General features: G+C 39.9%; 1 pseudogene; it reads right to left on the bottom strand.

The window, feature by feature from the left end:
* Positions 1 to 6,190: 6,190 nt before the first annotated feature.
* LOC116082507 lies at positions 6,191 to 6,920 on the bottom strand (annotated as a pseudogene).
* Positions 6,921 to 8,006: the final 1,086 nt, after the last annotated feature.

Raw genomic sequence — 8,006 nt, 5'->3', positions numbered from 1 at the left:
TGTATTTAAGCCACTTATATTTAGTGCAATATTGATATTTTTTCATAGTTATGCTTTTGCCTTTGGAGTTACATGAATATTTTAGCATTCAATTTTATACATTATATATTTATTACATATCCATAAAGACTTTTTCATTGTTTATTTTTATCATTGTAGTTTAATTACAACACATCTCCCTTCCCTTTCTTTTCTTTAAACTCTCCCATATACTCCTGTCCACCCTCTTCAAATTCATGAGTTTTTTTTCATTGTTATTGCACACCTATTTGTCTCTGTACTTATGTACATATTGCTCCATATAAACTGCTGACTCCATATGATATTAATGAGTTCATATGTATGTTTTCAGGGCAGTCTGTGTGTTGTTCCTTAAGGAGGACCACTTATTCTCTTGCTCCCAGCTTTCCTCATTTGGCTGTAATTAAAAGCATAAGTGCTGGGGAGGGGAGTGCCAGGCTGCTTGCCTGCCTCGATTGCTTGCCTGCCTTGCTGGGATGCCCAAGCACTGAAGCTCCCACAGTAAGGTGGGTTTTTTGTTGTTGTTGTTTTTTGTTTTTGTGGGTTTGTTCGTTTGTTTGTCTGTTTGTTTTTGCTTTCTTTTGGCAAGGAAGTTGCAAGGGCAGAGAGCAGGTACAAAGGGATGGGGCGATGAACGGGATTGGGCTGCATTAAAAGTTTTTTTTAAAGAAATAGGATTTGCTTACCCTGTCTCACTCCTAGATAATTTAATAACTAACATTACACATCATGAAACAAAAGAAAGTGAACAATTCTGCAGGCCAAATTTAGTTGAAAGTAAAAACAATAAATTACTTTCAGGTTGATTGAGTTTTTCTGCACAGATATTTCTAGCTGTGTATTCCACAGAGAAGGCACTGACAACAGACACAGAAATTATTCCCCCAAGTCCTGCTTAGTGAAGCTAATAGTTTACAGTGGTTGCTTACAGGAGACTGCTATATCACTGTGGACTCTTACCCTGTCATAGTAGTTATCTCACTAGAGTGCCTGTGTACAACTTGCAGTTAGTTCTATCTGAAAAGCCTCCCCTGCAAGTGGACCATGCCACAAGACAGATGAATTGGTAAGAATGAGCAGGCTCAGACCCAGGGGAATCTCAAAATTGAGAACAGTAGGAGTGGGGCCAGATCCCTGTCAAACTACCTGCTCTGGAACATGTAACCATGACATCCCACTGAGAGGACCATGGCAGTCAGTTACATAGTATAAAAACCTGAAGTTCTCCATGCTAATAAGGTATCTAATACCCTGAGTGTTCAGCTAATGAGATTCCCTTCCTGAACATTCCTTCCCACAAAAGGTATTTCATCCTGGGTTCACCCTGAGTAAGGTGTATGCATTCACATTCACCATCAAGGAAAAGAGTGTAAACAAGCAAGGACCATCTCTTCTTTCATTCCGGGTTCACCCTGAGTAAGGTGTATGCATTCATTCACATTCACCGTCAAGGAAAAGAGTTTAGACAAGCAAGGACCATCTCTTCATCAAGGATTGCCAAGGAGGTTGGGGAGAGGTCTTCCCCATAAAGAGCCACGCCTAAATCTTCCAGAGGTCTTCTGTCTTCCAGCTCCTCCTTACTCTTGGCATTCACTTGGAACCAAACCCGGTTCTACCCTCATCCCGGCCTCTGCTTTCCACTTCCTGCCTGGAAACTCAGACTGCAGATATGGTACTCCAACAGCATCTGGGTACACAGGAGACTGAGTACCATAGTATCCATCTCAGGCTTCGCTGTTTCTCACCCAGGGAAACACTGATTAGGATTCCTGTTACAGACTGTTCTGCCTCCCCTGAGCAGCTTGCTGGTAGCGCTTGGGCATCCCAGCTTCGAGGCAGACAACACCCTGCCACTCCCCTTCCCAGCACTTACGCTTTTACAACCTGTGGATGGGGCTGTGAATCCCAGAATTTTCTAAACTTCTCATCCTCCTCAACTTCAGGAGCTCTCTGGGCTTTCAGAGTCTTCCAGAGTCTCTCTCTCATTCACTTCTTCCCTCCAGGAGGCAATGTTTAGAAGGAGTAGCTACATAACATAATGCCTTGCCTTCAGAAAAGCAAGATCCTGGGCTGCCTAGTTCTATGTAATGGTGGGGTTTCCAATGAGGCCAGAAACCATCATTCAAGAATACACATTTCCTGAGCTGTTTTGGATCCACTATCTGCTGGTAAGTTTAGTGTATCAGGAAATTCATTAATCATAATTTCCTGGTTATATAGTGAAATATTTTCATCTTAGGTGACTTGCTTAGTACATGACAAATATTTCTAGACAGATGGAGACACTTTAGTTGCCTTTTGAGTAGAGATCGTGTGTAATCTAATGGAGGCAGAGTAAGTATGCTAACCTTTCCTTTCTATAGTTGCAGGTCACTCAGAAGCACAAGCAGTAGGAATGTATCAGAGTACTCTCCGCTCTCCATCTGTGGTGGTCTGATTAGGTACGGTCCCTATAGACTCATGTGTTTTAGTGCTTGGTCCATAGGGAGTGGCACTATTAGTAGGCATGGCCTTGTTAGAGGAAGGGTGTCACTGTGGAGCAAGCTTTGCAATCTCCTATGCTCAAGCTACACCCAGTGTATCTCACTTTCTCCTGCTACTTTCAGTTAAGATGTAGTTCTCTTGCTCTTCCAGCACTGCATGTGCCTGCATGCTGCCCTGCTTCCTATCATGATGACAATGGACTAAACCTCTGAAACTGTAAGCCAGCTGCAAATTAAATGTTTTCCTTTATAAGAGTTGTTAGGATCATGTTGTCTCTTCACAGAGATTAAACCCTAAGACCCCAGCCCAACCATTCTTGATCATTGCAGATGCTAATTTCTCTCTTTGATTTCTTCCATCTTAGCTCAATTTATCTTTTGAGATGATTATCTCTCCAGCACTGTCTTACTCAGAATTTTTCACTTGTATTTAGGATTTAATGTTAAAAAGAGGAAAACCTCCAGGCTAGAGTTAGACCTTCCTAAAACCATTGAAAGACTGAGGAGGCAAAGCTACTCCTTATAGGACTTAGGGTTTGAACAACATGGACGAAAGTGCTGCTCAAGGCTCAGCCTCCCGTGGATGTGTCCCATAGACACTTCTCTGTCCACAGCTCTGTAATGGTGTCCAGAAGAGAAAACAGACACAGAAATAACTGGCACATCCTCATAACCAATTGGTTTTTACTTCTGATTTCTGACAGTGCCTCTCCTGGATGAAACTGTGAACATATTCAAACCGTTATGAGGATTATTTAGACAAGATTTGATACTCCCCAAGCTCCTGGAAATACAGGACCAAAGCTGAAGGGAATATACAAATTTTGAGTGTCCGCTGTTAATTTGTACCAGAGTGGTAGCATTCAATTCTGATAAAATCTGGCAGAGAACAAAACATGCTTTCTATCTGGCAACTCAAGCCTGTGTTAGTGTTCATCCTTGGGTTTCATTGGTCACAACACATCTGTCAGTAGTAGAGATTTGGTTTAAGACTTGATTTTTCACATGGTCTGAGGTGAATGAAAAGAAGGAATAGACTAAGGTAGTAGAAGTTGATGTTCAATGTAGACGATCCAGGGATCCTGTAAAGAGGGATTCTTATGACTAAGCCTGTGTGCAGTGCCTGTGTCTGATGCTTCATGGTCTTCCTGTCTAAGATTCTAGAATAGTAAACCCCTAAGGCATCAGGGGCTGTAATTGGAAATAGTTTTTGGAAACTACTAGAAGACATCTGAACTCACTCTATACAGGGATAACGGGAGTACTTCTGGTAAATATTGTTTGTAAAATATGCTAAATATTGGTAAATATTGTTTTAAAATATGTTAAATATTAGAATGTATCATGAGTATATAATAAAATATGCTTATTGTCAAATTTCCTTGAGGAAAATATAATGCAGAGATTTTTTATTAGATATTTTCTTTATTTACATGTCATATGATATCTCCTTTCCTGGTTTTCCTCTGAAAAAAAAGAAAAAGAAAAGAAAAAAAAAGAAAAGAAAAAAGAACCCTGCTCCCCCCCCTCCTGCTCAATAACCCACCTTCTCCTGCTTCCTGGTCCTGGCATTCCCCTACACTGGGGCATAGAACCTTCACAGGACCAAGGGCCTCTCCTCCCACTGATGAGCAATTAGGCCATTCTCTGCTATACATATGCTGCTGGAGCCATGAGTCCCACTATGTGTGTACTTTTTCGTTGTTGGTTTAGACCCTGGGAGCTCTGAGGGAGATTTTTTTTTAAACTGTTAGTAATGGCAGTATTTTATTTTTCTAGTTAATTATTCCCAAATGTTGCCCCTCTCCTGGTCACCCTCCTAGAGTTCTTCGCCCTATCCCCTGCTCCCTTTGCCTTTGAGAGGATATTTTCCTCCCAGGGTATCTCCTACCCTGGGGCATCAAGTCTCCTATTCAGGTCGGACAAGGAAGTCTTCTGCTACATAAGCATCAGGGGCCTTAGACCAGCCCATGTCAGCTCTTTGGTTGGTGGCTTAGTCTCTGGGAGCTCCAAGGGGTCTGGGTTAGTTGACACTGTTGGTCTTTCTATGGAGTTTCCATTCCCATCATCTCCTTCAATTCTTATTGAGTCTTGGCAGCTTCTCACATCCCAGCTCTCCAGTTACCCCCACCCCTGGCAGCTGCATATTTCCACTCATTTTCTTGGCCCTTTGTGCTTCTCTCCTGGCCCCCACACCTGATCTTGCCCCTTTCCCTGTCCCCCCCTCTCTCACCCAGGCTCCTCCCTCCCTCTGCTTCCAAGATATTTTTATTCCCCCCTCTAAGTGGGATTTAAGCATACTCACTTGGGCCTTTCTTTTTGTTTAACTTCTTAGGGTCTACAGGGTGTATCGTGGGTATTCTCTCCTTTTTGGCTAATATCCACTTATCAGTGAGTACATACTATGCATGTTCTTTTTGGTCTGGGTTACCTCACTCAGGATATTTTCTCGGTCCATCCATTTACTTGCAAAACTCATGATGTCCTCATTTAAAAAAACTGAATAGTATTCCACATTTTCTGTATCAGTCAGTTCTTCAGTTGGAGGACATCTGGATTGTTTCCAGCGTCTGGTTATTGGGAATAAGGATCCTATAGCATAGTGGGGCACATGTCCCTGTGATGCGGTGGGCTATCTTTGGGGTATATTCCCAGAAACAGTATAGCTGGGTCTTGAGATAGAACTATTTACAATTCCCTGAGGAACTGTAAGATCGATTTCCAGAGTAGCTATATCAATTTGCAATCCTACCAGCAATGGTAGAGTTCCCCTTTTGCCACATCCTCGTCAGCATGTGTTGTTTCTTGAAATTTTTGATCACAGCCTCTCTGATTGGTGTAAGCTGGAATCTCAGGGTCATTTTGTTTTGAATTTGCCTGAGTACTTTTTATTTAAAAATTTAAACAAAAAAAAATTAAAGCAAAATCTTGCCACTTACAAGCCTTTTATTCTGACAGATAAGCACAAATCTTGCCAACTATGTTTCATTTTTTTATCTTTTAAGTAAAACTTCAACTTTATTGAACAGAGGAATAAATGGGGTTTCAAGTTTTTGCATCATGTTTACTTTTTAAGCCATCTGATCCATGACAGGACTTATTCACACAAGATATTTGTCTATTTTTGTCATTTGTATTTTGTTTAATTTTATATTCACAAATGTACTTAAATCAATTAGTAATACAAGGTAACACATAGCACACATGTTGCTTAATAATAATATTAGCATGTAGCTGGTAATGAGGGATAACAGATCTATACTAACTTGCAAGTTCATGTACAAATTTGAATTTTGTGCAAAAATTTTGCTTTAATTTTTACATTACTGGGACCTAATGTCAGTTACAGATAGACAGATGCTTCTATTTTTTATCTCCCAGACAGAACAAAAGTTTGTGATGTAACATTTCCATTATGTAAGACTTACTTTTTATATTTCAGTAAGAATGTCATATAGCCTTTTCTGAAACAAAATGTTTGGGGGGAAAGGAAAAGTTCAACAAGCTTATTTATTTAATTCAAATCCCCAATAAGAAATGGAGAATATGATGTCTTTACTTAGAAGGCTGTGTAAATAGTTCTGTCGAAACTACATACCCACATGAAATATGTGCAGTTCAACAACATCCCCTTACTGGAACATGAGCATTCCACATCACAGTTCCCATAAGGACTTTTAAAAGCCTCAAAATTCTGTGTCTTCTCTGGTTTGCTTCTCTCTGGATTCCACCCACGCTTTATTAATGGTTCACTTCATGTCCTCATCTCCGTCTTCATAAATTTTCTTTAGAACATTCATTACTCCCTTGCTAGGATCTGCCTTACTGTCGTAAGAAGGTTTTTCTTTCTCTTTGCATTCTTTTTTCCACCTGAGTTAAGTATTCCCATAGAGTATTTTCTGCTGTCTTTCTACATAGGATAATAACTGTATCAGTCTTGACATTTTTTGAACTGTTTTCCACAGAGATAGGTTTGAAAAGATTGTTCACAATCATGGAATAATTCTTGTCATTGAGTTTTTTTTACTCAAAGATCAAATGACCTCTCTGTGAAGCGCATCTGCACATTCTCAGTGGGAACCTGATGAACCCCATTTAAGGTTATGTAGATTTTCACAAACGTATCTGACTGATCCCATCCATAATTACTGATTTTCACGGTGTATCCTGTTGTAAGAGGAGCAACCACAGCAGCTGGCTTTTCATTATTAAGTTCTAGTTTCTTCGACTTCTGTTGCATCGTGTTCTTTAGTTCCGTCTCAGTCTTGGAATTTTCACTGGTAAGAATATCACGTCGTCTTTTTCTAGTGGACTTTTCCAGCAACACTCTGACCTCTTCTGGATCTCCTTGCAGCTCCTGCGAAGTGGAAGCCATGCTGTGAGCATCATACCCGAGGTTGGATCTGCAGTGGTGCACTGGAGCAGACAGGAAAAGCCGAACACGCCACCCACAAGAGCTGCATGGTCGGCAGTGAGCTTCACTAACCTGGTGCCCCAACTATGTTTTAAATAACAGAGTCTCCACATGAATTTACCCTTTTAAAAAACTGCCAGCATGTTAAAAAATGAAGCTTTTATTTTAAGTTTTTACCATGCTGTGTTTGGAAGCAAACTGTGAAACTCTGTATCGATGAGCTGTATCTTCCAGATCAAGAATAAATCTTCATATACTTTTTCAGTCTCCCAAAGCAGAACATTATTTTGTTCTGTATGGTACAGAGGAAATGCTGCAATATTTAACACAGAGTGGATCTGTTGTGTTAAAAATAACTTGCAATGTACGTAAAGCATTTTGAAGTTAAACTGTCGTGTGTAGTAATACTGAAATTAAAATGAAGTAATTTTATTAATTTATCAGAACAGTACAAAGTAACTTTTACAATGAGTAGATACTAACTTTATGTGCATATTGCTTAAAAAAAAGAGTATAACCAACTGAAATAAACATGTCACCACGGGATGAAATAATGGCCACACATATAAAATTTTTAATTGCTGTAAACATGTTTCCAGACTTTAACTTTGACAAAACTATACGAAGCTCAATGTTATCTACTAACAGCCTGATTGATTTTATCATTAATATTATTTATGATAATTATTCTTTATTCAGAAAAGTTCTAAAGATAAAATTGTCATATACCTTGAAGTCATTTCCGACTGCTTGCCCTCACCACTCCCTGCAAATGTTCCATGATCAAATTCTCCTGTCTGTGACTGAAAGACGATGTATTAGAGTAGGTGCTAAGAGCAGTCCAATGGACAGGAGCCTCAAGGACCTGCTCTGTCATCCAGACAGACTAAGCCAAACCCTTTAAAAGGTTTTCTTCAGTTGAATGCCACAATGCATCTTGCTCCTGTGGTAGTTGCTGGGAAATTAGGTTGACATGGTTGCTGGGATGGTAAAGTAAAAATCGATATGTTAATGAAGGGAATGGTTCCACTCAAAATGTTACCTTCCTTAAGTTATCACTTTAAACAATTTCTGAACTCCATGCTTCC

Source organism: Mastomys coucha, unplaced genomic scaffold (genome assembly GCF_008632895.1).
Source record: "Mastomys coucha isolate ucsf_1 unplaced genomic scaffold, UCSF_Mcou_1 pScaffold7, whole genome shotgun sequence".
NCBI classification, from domain to species: domain Eukaryota; kingdom Metazoa; phylum Chordata; class Mammalia; order Rodentia; family Muridae; genus Mastomys; species Mastomys coucha.
This window is presented reverse-complemented; position numbering and strand designations above follow the sequence as displayed.